The 15,582-nt window shown below is 44.2% G+C and overlaps 1 protein-coding gene across 1 annotated transcript in view; it reads right to left on the reverse strand.

Moving 5' to 3' along the window:
* Positions 1 to 15,582, reverse strand: part of BAHD1 (bromo adjacent homology domain containing 1) — a 509,383-nt gene that overhangs the window by 31,330 nt on the left and 462,471 nt on the right. The gene's annotated exons all lie outside the window — the stretch shown is intronic.

A 15,582-nucleotide genomic window follows, 5' to 3' on the forward strand; every position in this document is an offset into this window, starting at 1 on the left:
GGGATATTCTCTTCCCCAACAGGAAATGGCAAAGAGCCCAGCAAAGCTGGTCACATGATCCCTCCTAGGCTCCGCCTACCCCAGTCATTCGACCGACGTTAAGGAGGAATATTTGCATAGGAGAAACCATATGGTACCGTGGTGACTGTAGTTAAAGAAAATAAATTATCAGACCTGATTAAAAAACCAGGGCGGGCCGTGGACCGGACACACCGTTGGAGAAAGAAATTTATCAGGTAAACATAAATTCTGTTTTCTCCAACATAGGTGTGTCCGGTCCACGGCGTCATCCTTACTTGTGGGAACCAATACCAAAGCTTTAGGACACGGATGAAGGGAGGGAGCAAATCAGGTCACCTAAATGGAAGGCACCACGGCTTGCAAAACCTTTCTCCCAAAAATAGCCTCAGAAGAAGCAAAAGTATCAAACTTGTAAAATTTGGTAAAAGTGTGCAGTGAAGACCAAGTCGCTGCCCTACATATCTGATCAACAGAAGCCTCGTTCTTGAAGGCCCATGTGGAAGCCACAGCCCTAGTGGAATGAGCTGTGATTCTTTCGGGAGGCTGCCGTCCGGCAGTCTCGTAAGCCAATCTGATGATGCTTTTAATCCAAAAAGAGAGAGAGGTAGAAGTTGCTTTTTGACCTCTCCTTTTACCTGAATAAACAACAAACAAGGAAGATGTTTGTCTAAAATCCTTTGTAGCATCTAAATAGAATTTTAGAGCGCGAACAACATCCAAATTGTGCAACAAACGTTCCTTCTTTGAAACTGGTTTCGGACACAGAGAAGGTACGATAATCTCCTGGTTAATGTTTTTGTTAGAAACAACTTTTGGAAGAAAACCAGGTTTAGTACGTAAAACCACCTTATCTGCATGGAACACCAGATAAGGAGGAGAACACTGCAGAGCAGATAATTCTGAGACTCTTCTAGCAGAAGAAATTGCAACTAAAAACAAAACTTTCCAAGATAATAACTTAATATCAACGGAATGTAAGGGTTCAAACGGAACCCCCTGAAGAACTGAAAGAACTAAATTGAGACTCCAAGGAGGAGTCAAAGGTTTGTAAACAGGCTTGATTCTAACCAGAGCCTGAACAAAGGCTTGAACATCTGGCACAGCTGCCAGCTTTTTGTGAAGTAACACCGACAAGGCAGAAATCTGTCCCTTCAGGGAACTTGCAGATAATCCTTTTTCCAATCCTTCTTGAAGGAAGGATAGAATCCTAGGAATCTTAACCTTGTCCCAAGGGAATCCTTTAGATTCACACCAACAGATATATTTTTTCCAAATTTTGTGGTAAATCCTTCTAGTTACAGGCTTTCTGGCCTGAACAAGAGTATCGATAACAGAATCTGAGAATCCTCGCTTCGATAAAATCAAGCGTTCAATCTCCAAGCAGTCAGCTGGAGTGAAACCAGATTCGGATGTTCGAACGGACCCTGAACAAGAAGGTCTCGTCTCAAAGGTAGCTTCCAAGGTGGAGCCGATGACATATTCACTAGATCTGCATACCAAGTCCTGCGTGGCCACGCAGGAGCTATCAAGATCACCGACGCCCTCTCCTGATTGATCCTGGCTACCAGCCTGGGGATGAGAGGAAATGGCGGGAACACATAAGCTAGTTTGAAGGTCCAAGGTGCTACTAGTGCATCCACTAGAGCCGCCTTGGGATCCCTGGATCTGGCCCCGTAGCAAGGAACTTTGAAGTTCTGACGAGAGGCCATCAGATCCATGTCTGGAATGCCCCACAGGTGAGTGACTTGGGCAAAGATTTCCGGATGGAGTTCCCACTCCCCCGGATGCAATGTCTGACGACTCAGAAAATCCGCTTCCCAATTTTCCACTCCTGGGATGTGGATAGCAGACAGGTGGCAGGAGTGAGACTCCGCCCATAGAATGATTTTGGTCACTTCTTTCATCGCTAGGGAACTCCTTGTTCCCCCCTGATGGTTGATGTACGCAACAGTTGTCATGTTGTCTGATTGAAACCGTATGAACTTGGTCCTCGCTAGCTGAGGCCAGGCCTTGAGAGCATTGAATATCGCTCTCAGTTCCAGAATATTTATCGGTAGAAGAGATTCTTCCCGAGACCAAAGACCCTGAGCTTTCAGGGATCCCCAGACCGCGCCCCAGCCCATCAGACTGGCGTCGGTCGTGACAATGACCCACTCTGGTCTGCGGAATGTCATCCCTTGTGACAGGTTGTCCAGGGACAGCCACCAACGGAGTGAGTCTCTGGTCCTCTGATTTACTTGTATCTTCGGAGACAAGTCTGTATAGTCCCCATTCCACTGACTGAGCATGCACAGTTGTAATGGTCTTAGATGAATGCGCGCAAAAGGAACTATGTCCATTGCCGCTACCATCAACCCGATCACTTCCATGCACTGAGCTATGGAAGGAAGAGGAACGGAATGAAGTATCCGACAAGAGTCTAGAAGTTTTGTTTTTCTGACCTCTGTCAGAAAAATCCTCATTTCTAAGGAGTCTATAATTGTTCCCAAGAAGGGAACCCTTGTTGACGGGGATAGAGAACTCTTTTCCTCGTTCACTTTCCATCCGTGAGATCTGAGAAAGGCCAGGACGATGTCCGTGTGAGCCTTTGCTTGAGGAAAGGACGACGCTTGAATCAGAATGTCGTCCAAGTAAGGTACTACCGCAACGCCCCTTGGTCGTAGCACAGCTAGAAGGGACCCTAGTACCTTTGTGAAAATCCTTGGAGCAGTGGCTAATCCGAAAGGAAGCGCCACGAACTGGTAATGTTTGTCCAGGAATGCGAACCTTAGGAACCGATGATGTTCCTTGTGGATAGGAATATGTAGATACGCATCCTTTAAATCCACCGTGGTCATGAATTGACCTTCCTGGATGGAAGGAAGAATAGTTCGAATGGTTTCCATCTTGAACGATGGAACCTTGAGAAACTTGTTTAAGATCTTGAGATCTAAGATTGGTCTGAACGTTCCCTCTTTTTTGGGAACTATGAACAGATTGGAGTAGAACCCCATCCCTTGTTCTCTTAATGGAACTGGATGAATCACTCCCATTTTTAACAGGTCTTCTACACAATGTAAGAACGCCTGTCTTTTTATGTGGTCTGAAGACAACTGAGACCTGTGGAACCTCCCCCTTGGGGGAAGTCCCTTGAATTCCAGAAGATAACCTTGGGAGACTATTTCTAGCGCCCAAGGATCCAGAACATCTCTTGCCCAAGCCTGAGCGAAGAGAGAGAGTCTGCCCCCCACCAGATCCGGTCCCGGATCGGGGGCCAACATTTCATGCTGTCTTGGTAGCAGTGGCAGGTTTCTTGGCCTGCTTTCCCTTGTTCCAGCCTTGCATTGGTCTCCAAGCTGGCTTGGCTTGAGAAGTATTACCCTCTTGCTTAGAGGACGTAGCACTTTGGGCTGGTCCGTTTTTACGAAAGGGACGAAAATTAGGTCTATTTTTTGCCTTGAAAGGCCGATCCTGAGGAAGGGCGTGGCCCTTACCCCCAGTGATATCAGAGATAATCTCTTTCAAGTCAGGGCCAAACAGCGTTTTCCCCTTGAAAGGAATGTTAAGTAGCTTGTTCTTGGAAGACGCATCAGCCGACCAAGATTTCAACCAAAGCGCTCTGCGCGCCACAATAGCAAACCCAGAATTCTTAGCCGCTAACCTAGCCAATTGCAAAGTGGCGTCAAGGGTGAAAGAATTAGCCAATTTGAGAGCATTAATTCTGTTAAACACTAAAAAACTCTAAGCCATCTCCGTGGAGATGTTGCCTGTACAACGGCAAAGAGAATGACTGGGGTAGGCGGAGCCTAGGAGGGATCATGTGACCAGCTTTGCTGGGCTCTTTGCCATTTCCTGTTGGGGAAGAGAATATCCCACAAGTAAGGATGACGCCGTGGACCGGACACACCTATGTTGGAGAAAAGGAACACACCTCCATAAGGAGAATAAGCCCCCTGCCCTAAGAAAAGGGATGGGGCCAAAAAGGCAGAGCACCTGCCCACAAGACGCAAAGCCACAGGCTAAAGGAGAGATCAATCTCCAACAAGGATGAACTAGGAAGGAATCCCCCTAAGGAACTAGCTTGCTAACACACATCCAATGTGCAACAGAGACACTGCAAACCCATTCTCCTGCAGAGCAGTGAATCCATTAAGTTACCACAGCAAGCTGACCAAGGGAAACCGACTATAAAGGTGTAAGTCCAGCCCAATGAGCATCAGCACTCAGACAACCTGGCCAGGTCAATTAGTCCAAGTAAAAGGACATAGCCCAAGTTCCCAGGGGGAACCCCGAACCAGCCCTAGAGCCAAAAAGACTGGCAACAACTCCACAAAGGAAAACACTGAGCGAAGCCACAGCAACTGGAAGCACCAGGGAGAAAACAGATCCGAGGCCACAATGGTTTAAACAAACAATATCCGGGAACTTAACACCCCGTCTGATACAAAAAACCAGACCACAGGGAGATAATGCAATATCCAGATCAACCCAGATAACGAGATAACTCGCAAGTCCCGACCCAAGGAAGAGATCACCCCTTGCCAAAGTCCAATGCTCCAAAAGAGCTAAGGCATTAACTAGAGTCCATAGACTCTCAAACAGCCGCAAGGCAACAAGCAAGGGGATACCCATAGGCCAAAATCACTTGAGCAAAGGCTGGTCTCTGCATCAACTCCATACAATCAGAGGATCAGAGAGAGAAAAGGATGCACAGCATCCCCAGCTCCGAGCAGAGCCCAAAGAGGCCACACCCAGTGCCCCTAACAGGGAAACAAAAAAAGACCAAAAGGTCTCATAAAAAACAGCTAGACAGTACACAGTCAATGTGCAATAGCTGCTGCTGGTAACATTCTGCAACCCATCTGCTGCAAGGCAGCTGAACTACACAATAAACTACTAGCTGCTGAGAACTAAGTCCAGAAAGACAATTCCCAGGGCCTCAAAAGAAAAAAGGCCAAACCGCCCAACTCAGCGGCAAGAGGGCGCAAGCACACCAACCCTCCACTACATGGGAAGGAGCTCTAGGGTCTGACAACCCCAGACACGAGAGAGGGACGCAGCGGAAATCCACTGACCCAGTTATCCAAATAGAAGGCTATAAGGACTGAGACAACCCTTCCAGCCTCACGGACCCACCGGTCCTCTAGAATGCTTAGCTGACCACGGATAACATGAGCACTCGGCGCCTCTACCGGACCAGCCAAGGAGAGCAGCACCACGTGTCTGAACAGCTACCAGACGGAACTGAACCCAAACAGGACCAGCCTGCAATCCGGGTCCTGACCGTCAAGCCGCATAAATCTTGAGGGGAAGGAAAACAGACAGAACATCCTATCGGATGAAAATAAAATACAAGGCAACCCGTAGATTAAAGCCAAAAAGACAGCAGGACCAATTAAATGGAGCCCTGATCTTCCAAAAAAACTGGAAAAGATCTCAATACATGGACAATAAGGAGATTACATCATCCCCACGTCTAATGAGGTGTGCCATTAGAAGAGCAGACTGAGTATTCCCATATCCGATAAGGATAGGGTCGTTCAATAACTGAAAAAAAAACATGTCTGAGTAATGCGAAAAGGCGCGCAATTCTGTAACAAAAGGCACAACGCTCAGGGACAGTCGCACAGTCCAAGGTGGATTACCCGGGACAACAGGAGCAGGGAAGGGAGGCAGCACCCTGTCCTCAAACTCTATTCAATTTAGGAAATAAAGGTTCATCAGGCAATATGACCTCTGGAACCCCTGAATTCACAAAAAACTTTCTTTAGAAGAAGCACAAATTCCTAAAACTAAAGTCTGGTTCCTCCGCAGCTGCAGGTTGAGAGGCTGCAGACTCCGACCCAGAAAGTTCATACTCTGAAGTCTCAGAAATAACTTCATCCTTGGATAACCCTATCAGTTAAATCCAAAAATGATGTACTCTGGGAAGGTGTGCAATATGTAACCTTTCGCTTGCGCTTAGCAGGGCAAGGTAAAAGCATTAAGGCTGTAGACACTGCTGTATGAACTGTGCATTAACGTCTGGATAAAAACATAATTTATGTAAGAACTTACCTGATAAATTCATTTCTTTCATATTGGCAAGAGTCCATGAGATAGTGACGTATGGGATATACATTCCTACCAGGAGGGGCAAAGTTTCCCAAACCACAAAATGCCTATAAATACACCCCCCACCACACCCACAATTCAGTTTAACAAATAGCCAAGAAGTGGGGTGATAAAGGAGCGAAAGCATCAACAAGGAATTGGAATAATTGTGCTTTATACAAAAAAAACATAACCACCATAAAAAGGGTGGGCCTCATGGACTCTTGCCAATATAAAAGAAATCAATTTATCAGGTAAGTTCTTACATAAATAATGTTTTCTTTCATGTAATTGGCAAGAGTCCATGAGCTAGTGACGTATGGGATAGCAAATACCCAAGATGTGGAACTCCACGCAAGAGTCACTAGAGAGGGAGGGATAAAAATAAAGACAGCCAATTCCGCTGAAAAAAGAATCCACAACCCAAATCAAAAAGTTTTATTCTTACAATAAAAAAAACTGAAATTATAACCAGAAGAATCAAACTGAAACAGCTGCCTGAAGAACTTTTCTACCAAAAACTGCTTCTGAAGAAGAGAAAACATCAAAATGGTAGAATTTAGTAAAAGTATGCAAAGAAGACCAAGTTGCTGCTTTGCAAATCTGATCAACAGAAGCTTCATTCTTAAAAGCCCAGGAAGTAGAAACTGACCTAGTAGAATGAGCCGTAATCCTCTGAGGTGGGGATTTACCCGACTCCACATAAGCATGATGAATCAAAAGTTTTAACCAATAAGCCAAAGAAATAGCAGAAGCTTTCTGATCTTTCTTAGGACCAGAAAAGATAACAAATAGACTAGAAGTCTTTCTGAAATCTTTAGTAGCTTCAACATAATATTTCAAAGCTCTTACATCCAAAGAATGCAAAAATCTTTCCAAAGAATTCTTAGGATTAGGACACAACAAAGGGACAACAATTTCTCTACTAATGTTGTTGGAATTCACAACCTAAGGTAAAAATTTAAATGAAGTCCGCAAAACCGCCTTATCCTGATGAAAAATCAGAAAAGGAGATTCACAAGAAAGAGCAGATAATTCAAAAGCTCTTCTAGCAGAAGAGATAGCCAAAAGAAACAATACTTTCCAAGAAAGTAACTTAATATCCAGAGAATGCATAGGCTCAAACGGAGGAGCCTGTAAAGCTCTCAAAACCAGATTAAGACTCCAAGGAGGAGAGATTGACTTAATGACAGGCTTGATACGAACCAAAGCCTGTACAAAACAACGAATGTCAGGAAGATTAGCAATTTTTATGTGAAACAGAACAGAAAGAGCAGGGATTTGTCCTTTCAAGGAACTTGCGGACAAACCCTTATCCAAAACATCCTGAAGAAACTGTAAAATTCTAGGAATTCTAAAAGAATGCCAAGAGAACTTATGAGAGGAACACCATGAAATAGAAGTCTTCCAAACTCGGTAATAAATCTTTCTAGACACAGATTTACGAGCCTGCAACATAGTATTGATCACTGAGTCAGAGAAACCTCTATGACTAAGCGTTCAATCTCCATACCTTCAAATTTAATGATTTGAGATCCTGATGGAAAAACGGACCTCGAGATAGGTCTGACCTTAACGGAAGTGTCCAAGGTTGGCAACTGGACATCCGAACAAGATCCGCATACCAAAACCTGTGTGGCCATGCTGGAGCCACCAGCAGAACAAACGAACGTTCCATTATGATTTTGGAAATCACTCTTGGAAGAAGAACTAGAGGCGGAAAGATATAAGCAGGTTGATAATTCCAAGGAAGTGACAACGCATCCACTGCTTCCGCCTGAGGATCCCTGGATCTGGACAGATACCTGGGAAGTTTCCTGTTTAGATGAGAAGCCATCAGATCTATTTCTGGAAGCCCCCATATCTGAACAATCTGAAGAAACACATCTGGGTGAAGAGACCATTCTCCCGGATGTAAAGTCTGGCGACTGAGATAATCCGCTTCACAATTGTCTATACCTGGGATATGAACCGCAGAGATTAGACAGGAGCTGGATTCCGCCCATGCAAGTATCCGAGATACTTCTTTCATAGCCTGAGGACTGCGAGTCCCACCTTGATGATTGACATACGCCACAGTTGTGACATTGTCTGAAAACAAATAAACGATTCTCTCTTCAGAAGAGGCCAGAACTGAAGAGCTCTGAAAATCGCATGGAGTTCCAAAATATTGATTGGTAATCTCGCCTCTTGAGATTTCCAAACACCCTACGCTGTCAGAGATCCCCAGACAGCTCCCCAATCTGAAAGACTCACATCTGTTGAAATCACAGTCCAGGTTGGACGAACAAAAGAGGCCCCTTGAACTAAACGGTGGTAATTTAACCACCAAGTCAGAGATAGTCGAGTATTGGGATTTAAGAATATCAATTGTGATATCTTTGTATAATCCCTGCACCAAAGGTTCAGCATACAAAGCTGAAGAGGTCTCATGTGAAAACGAGCAAAAGGGATCACGTCTGATGCTGCAGTCATGAGACCTAAAACTTCCATGCACACAGCTACTTAAGGAAATGACCGAGACTGAAGGTTTTGACAAGCTGAAACCAATTTCAGACGTCTTTTGTCTGTTAGAGACAAAGTCATGGATACTGAATCTATTTGGAATCCCAAAAAGGTTACCCTTGTCTGAGGAATCAAGGAACTTTTTGGTAAATTGATCCTCCAACCATGTTTTTGAAGAAACAACACAAGTTGATTCGTGTGAGATTCTGCAGAATGTAAAGACTGAGCAAGTACCAAGATATCGTCCAAATAAGGAAAACAGAATTTATGCTTACCTGATAAATTACTTTCTCTTGCGGTGTATCCAGTCCACGGATTCATCCTTTACTTGTGGGATATTCTTATTCCCTACAGGAAGTGGCAAAGAGAGCACACAGCAAAGCTGTCCATATAGCTCCCCCTCTAGCTCCACCCCCCAGTCATTCGACCAAAGGTTAGGAAGAAAAAGGAGAAACCATAGGGTGCAGTGGTGACTGTAGTTTAAACAAAAATTTTTTTACCTGACTTAAATGCCAGGGCGGGCCGTGGACTGGATACACCGCAAGAGAAAGTAATTTATCAGGTAAGCATAAATTCTGTTTTCTCTTGCAAGGTGTATCCAGTCCATTGGATTCATCCTTTACTTGTGGGATACCAATACCAAAGCTTTAGGACACGGATGAAGGGAGGGAGCAAGACAGGTACCTTAAACGGAAGGCACCACTGCTTGCAAATCTTTCTCCCAAAAATAGCCTCCAAAGAAGCAAAAGTATTGAATTTATAAAATTTGGCAAAAGTATGCAGTGAAGACCAAGTCGCCTTACAAATCTGTTCAACAGAAGCCTCATTTTTGAAAGCCCATGTGGAAGCCACTGCTCTGGTAGAATGAGCAGTAATTCTTTCAGGAGGCTGCTGGCCAGCAGTCTCATAGGCCAAACGGATGATGCTTTTCAGCCAAAAGGAAAGAGAGGTAGCAGTCGCTTTCTGACCTCTCCTCTTACCAGAATAGATAACAAACAAAGAAGATGTTTGTCTGAAATCCTTAGTTGCTTGTAAATAGAACTTTAAAGCATGAACTACATCAGGATTGTGTAATAGACATTCCTTCTTTGAAGATGGATTAGGACACAGAGAAGGAACAACTATTTCCTGGTTAATATTCTTGTTAGAAAAAACTTTAGGAAGAAAACCAGGCTTAGTACGCAAAACTACCTTATCTGCGTGGAACACCAGGTAAGGTGAATCACACTGTAAGGCAGATAATTCTGAAACTCTTCTAGCAGAAGAGATAGCTATCAAAAACAAAACTTTCCAAGATAACAACTTAATGTCTATGGAATGTAAAGGTTCAAACGGAACCCCTTGAAAAACTGAAAGAACTAGATTCAAACTCCATGGCGGAGCCACAGGTTTATAGAAAGGCTTGATTCTGACTAAAGCCTGAGCAAACGCTTGAACGTCTGGTACCTCTGCCAGACGCTTGTGTAACAGGATAGACAAAGCAGATATTTGTCCTTTTAAGGAACTAGCTGACAATCCTTTCTCCAATCCTTCTTGGAGAAAAGACAATATCCTGGGAATCCTAATCTTACTCCATGAGTAACCCTTGGATTCACACCAACAAAGATATTTCCGCCATATCTTATGGTAGATTTTCCTGGTGACAGGCTTTCTAGCCTGAATCAGAGTATCTGACTCAGAGAACCCTCGCTTTGATAGAATTAAGCGTTCAATCTCCAAGCAGTCAGACGTAGAGAAACTAAATTTGGATGCTTGAACGGACCCTGTATCAGAAGATCCTGCCTCATTGGCAATGTCCATGGTGGGACAGATGACATGTCCACTAGGTCTGCATACCAAGTCCTGCGTGGCCACGCAGGCGCCATCAGAATCACCAAAGCCTTCTGCTTGATTCTGGCAACCAGACGTGGGAGGAGAGGAAACGGTGGAAAAACATAAGCCAGATTGAAGGACCAAGGCGCTGCTAGAGCATCTATCAATACAGCCTTGGGATCCCGGGACCTGGACCCGTAGAGAGGAAGTTTGGTGTTCTGACGGGACGCCATCAGATCCAACTCTGGAGTGCCCCAAAGCTGAGTCAGCTGGGCAAATGCCTCCGGGTGGAGTTCCCACTCCCCCGGGTGAAAAGTCTGCCGACTTAGAAAATCCGCCTCCCAGTTGTCTACTCCTGGGATGTGAATTGCTGAGAGATGGCAGGAGTGATCCCCCCGCCAACCTGATTATTTTGGTTACTTCCGTCATCGCTAGGGAACTCTTTGTTCCCCCCTGATGATTGACGTAAGCTACAGTCGTGATGTTGTCCGACTGAAATCTGATGAATTTGGCCGCAGCTAGTTGAGGCCATGCCTGAAGAGCGTTGAATATCGCCCTCAGTTCCAGAATGTTTATCGGGAGAAGAGCTTCTTCCCGAGACCATAAGCCCTGAGCTTTCAGGGAGTCCCAGACCGCACCCCAGCCTAACAGACTGGCGTCGGTCGTTACGATGATCCACTCTGGTCTGCGGAAACATATTCCCTGAGACAGGTGATCCTGAGACAACCACCAGAGAAGAGAATCTCTGGTCTCCTGGTCCAACTGAATTTGAGGAGACAAATCTGCATAATCCCCATTCCACTGTTTGAGCATGCATAGTTGCAGTGGTCTGAGGTGTATCCGAGCAAAAGGGACTATGTCCATTGCCGCTACCATTAGTCCGATTGTCTCCATGCACTGAGCTACAGATGGCCGAGGAATGGAACGAAGAGCTCGGCAAGTAGTTAAGAGTTTTAACTTTCTGACCTCCGTCAGAAATATTTTCATTTCTACCGAGTCTATCAGGGTTCCTAGGAATGGATCTCTTGTGAGGGGGGAGAGAGAACTCTTTTTTACGTTCACCTTCCACCCGTGAGACCTCAGAAAGGCCAATACGATCTCCGTGTGAGACTTGGTTCTTTGGAAAGTCGACGCCTGAATTAAGATGTCTAGATAAGGCGCCACTGCTATGCCCCGCGGCCGTAGCACCACCAGGAGGGACCCTAGCACCTTTGTGAAAATTCTGGGAGCAGTGGCCAACCCGAAAGGTAGAGCCACAAACTGATAATGCTTGTCCAGAAAAGCGAACCTGAGAAACTGGTGATGATCTTTGTGGATAGGAATGTGTAAATACGCATCCTTTAGATCCACGGTAGTCATATATTGACCCTCCTGGATCATTGGTAAGATTGTCCGAATGGTCTCCATCTTGAATGATGGGACTCTGAGGAATTTGTTTAGAATTTTGAGATCCAGGATTGGTCTGAAAGTTCCTTCTTTTTTGGGAACCACAAACAGGTTTGCGTAAAACCCCAGTCCTTGTTCTGCAATTGGAACTGGGTGGATCACTCCCATTGTAAGTAGATCTTCTACACAGCATAAAAACGCCTCTTTCTTTGTCTGATGTGTAGACAGACGAGAAATGTGGAACCTTCCCCTTGGAGGAGAGTCCTTGAATTCTAGAAGGTATCCCTGGGCTACAATCTCTAATGCCCAAGGATCGTGTACATCTCTTGCCCAGGCCTGAGCGAAGAGAGAGTCTGCCCCCTACTAGACCCAATCCCGGATCGGGGGCTACCCCTTCATGCTGTCTTGGTGGCAGCTGCAGGCTTTTTGGCCTGTTTACCCTTGTTCCAAGCCTGGTTAGGTCTCCAGGTTGGCTTGGATTGAGCAAAGTTCCCCTCGATTTGCCGCAGGGGAAGAGGAAGCGGGACCACCCAAATTATTTTGTTTGGTCCTTGACTTATCCAGCCCTGGTACCCTTATTCCAGCCCTGGTAAGGTTTCCAGGTTGCCTTGGGCTGTGAAGCGTTGCCCTCTTGCTTTGCAGCCAGAGAGGATGAAGTGGGGCCGTTCCTGAAATTGCGAAAGGAACGAAAATTAGCTTTGTTCGTTGTCTTAAAGGGCTTGTCTTGAGGGAGAGCATGTCCTTTTCCCCCAGTGATATCTGAAATAATCTCTTTCAATTCAGGCCCGAAGAGGGTCTTTCCTTTGAAAGAAATGTTCAAAAGCTTGGATTTAGACGACACATCGGCCAACCAGGACTTTAGCCATAGCGCCCCAAAATGGTGAAACCTGAATTTTTCACCACTAACTTAGCTATTTGAAAAGTGGCATCAGTGATAAAAGAATTAGCTAGCTTTAGAGCCTTAATTCTATCCATAATTTCCTCATATGAGGTCTCCGTCTGAGCGAGTCTTGCAGCGCCTCAAACCAGAAAGCAGCTGCAGTAGTTACAGGAATAATGCAGGCAATAGGTTGGAGAAGAAAACCTTGTTGAACAAAAATTTTCTTAAGTAAACCCTCTAACTTCTTATCCATAGGGTCTTTAAAAGCACAACTGTCTTCAATTGGTATGGTTGTGCGTTTAGCAAGTGTAGAAATAGCCCCCCTCCACCTTAGGGACCTACTGCCACGAGTCCCGCACAGGGTCAGGTATGGGGAACATTTTCTTAAAAACAGGAGGGGGAGCAAAGGGAACACCTGGTCTATCCCACTCCCTAGTAAGGATATCCGCAATCCTCTTAGGGACTGGAAACGTATCCGTGTAAACCGGGAACTCTAGGTACTTGTCCATTTTACACAATTTCTCTGGGATCACCCAAGGGTCGCAGTCATCCAGAGTAGCTAATACCTCCCTAAGCAAAACACGGAGGTGTTCTAGTTTAAATTTAAAAGCCAATGTATCTGAATCTGTCTGAGGAGGGACCCTTCCTGAATCAGAGACTTCTCCCTCAGACATCAAATCCCTCGCTCCCAGTTCAGAGTGTTGTGAGGGTATATCTGATACGGCTACCAAAGCGTCAGAATGCTCATAATCTTTTTTTAAAACAGAGCAATCACGCTTTGCAGGTAACACGGGCAGTTTAAATAAAAAAAGCTGTAAGAGAATTATCCATGACTGCCGCTAAGTCTTGTCATGTAAAAGGGTTAGACGCACTAGAGGTACTAGGCGTCGCTTGCGCGGGCGTAACTGGTTGTGACACTTGGGGAGAGGCAGACGGGCTACCCTCGTTACCTTCAGTCTGAGAATCATCTTGGGCCACATTTTTAAGTGCAACAATATGATCTTTAAAGTGTATAGACATCAGTACAAGTGGGACACATTCTGAGAGGGGGTTCCACAATGGCTTCTAAACACATTGAACAAGGATTTTCCTTAGTGTCAGACATGTTTACTAGACTAGTAATATATATCAACAGGCTTGGAAATCACTTTAATCAAATAAAAAACACAATTTGAAAAAACCGTTACTGCGCCTTTAAGAAATAAAAAGCACACAATTTTACAAAACAGTGAAAAAACATAATTTATGTAAGAACTTACCTGATAAATTCATTTCTTTCATATTAGCAAGAGTCCATGAGCTAGTGACGTATGGGATATACATTCCTACCAGGAGGGGCAAAGTTTCCCAAACCTTAAAATGCCTATAAATACACCCCTCACCACACCCACAATTCAGTTTAACGAATAGCCAAGAAGTGGGGTGATAAGAAAAAAGTGCGAAAGCATATAAAATAAGGAATTGGAATAATTGTGCTTTATACAAAAAAATCATAACCACCACAAAAAAGGGCGGGCCTCATGGACTCTTGCTAATATGAAAGAAATGAATTTATCAGGTAAGTTCTTACATAAATTATGTTTTCTTTCATGTAATTAGCAAGAGTCCATGAGCTAGTGACGTATGGGATAATGACTACCCAAGATGTGGATCTTTCCACACAAGAGTCACTAGAGAGGGAGGGATAAAATAAAGACAGCCAATTCCTGCTGAAAATAATCCACACCCAAAATAAAGTTTAATGAAAAACATAAGCAGAAGATTCAAACTGAAACCGCTGCCTGAAGTACTTTTCTACCAAAAACTGCTTCAGAAGAAGAAAATACAACAAAATGGTAGAATTTGGTAAAAGTATGCAAAGAGGACCAAGTTGCCGCTTTGCAAATCTGATCAACCGAAGCTTCATTCCTAAACGCCCAGGAAGTAGAAACTGACCTAGTAGAATGAGCTGTAATCCTATGAGGCGGAGTCTTACCCGACTCAACATAGGCAAGATGAATTAAAGATTTCAACCAAGATGCCAAAGAAATGGCAGAAGTTTTCTGGCCTTTCTAAAACCGGAAAAGATAACAAATAAACTAGAAGTCTTTCGGAAAGACTTAGTAGCTTCAACATAATATTTCAAAGCTCTAATAACATCCAAAGAATGCAACGATTTCTCCTTAGAATTCTTAGGATTAGGACATAATGAAGGAACCACAATGTCTCTACTAATGTTGTTGGAATTCACAATTTAGGTAAAAATTCAAAAGAAGTTCGCAACACCGCCTTATCCTGATGAAAAATCAGAAAAGGAGACTCACAAGAAAGAGCAGATAATTTCAGAAACTCTTCTGGCAGAAGAGATGGCCAAAAGGAACAAAACTTTCCAAGAAAGTAATTTAATATCCAATGAATGCATAGGTTCAAATGGAGGAGCTTGAAGAGCCCCCAGAACCAAATTCAAACTCCAAGGAGGAGAAATTGACTTAATGACAGGCTTTATACGAACCAAAGCTTGTACAAAACAATGAATATCAGGAAGAATAGCAATCTTTCTGTGAAAAAGAACAGAAAGAGCAGAGATTTGACCTTTCAAGGAACTTGCGGACAAACCCTTATCTAAACCATCCTGAAGAAACTGTAATATTCTCGGTATTCTAAAAGAATGCCAAGAAAAATGATGAGAAAGACACCAAGAAATATAAGTCTTCCAGACTCTATAATATATCTCTCTGGATACAGATTTACGAGCCTGTAACATAGTATTAATCACAGAGTCAGAGAAACCTCTTTGACCAAGAATCAAGCGTTCAATCTCCATACCTTTAAATTAAAGGATTTCAGATCCTGATGGAAAAAAGGACCTTGAGACAAAAGGTCTGGTCTTAACGGAAGAGTCCACGGTTGGCAAGAGGCCATCCGGA

The sequence above is a fragment of the Bombina bombina genome, chromosome 1 (assembly GCF_027579735.1).
Source record: "Bombina bombina isolate aBomBom1 chromosome 1, aBomBom1.pri, whole genome shotgun sequence".
In the NCBI taxonomy this organism is placed as follows: Eukaryota; Metazoa; Chordata; class Amphibia; order Anura; family Bombinatoridae; genus Bombina; species Bombina bombina.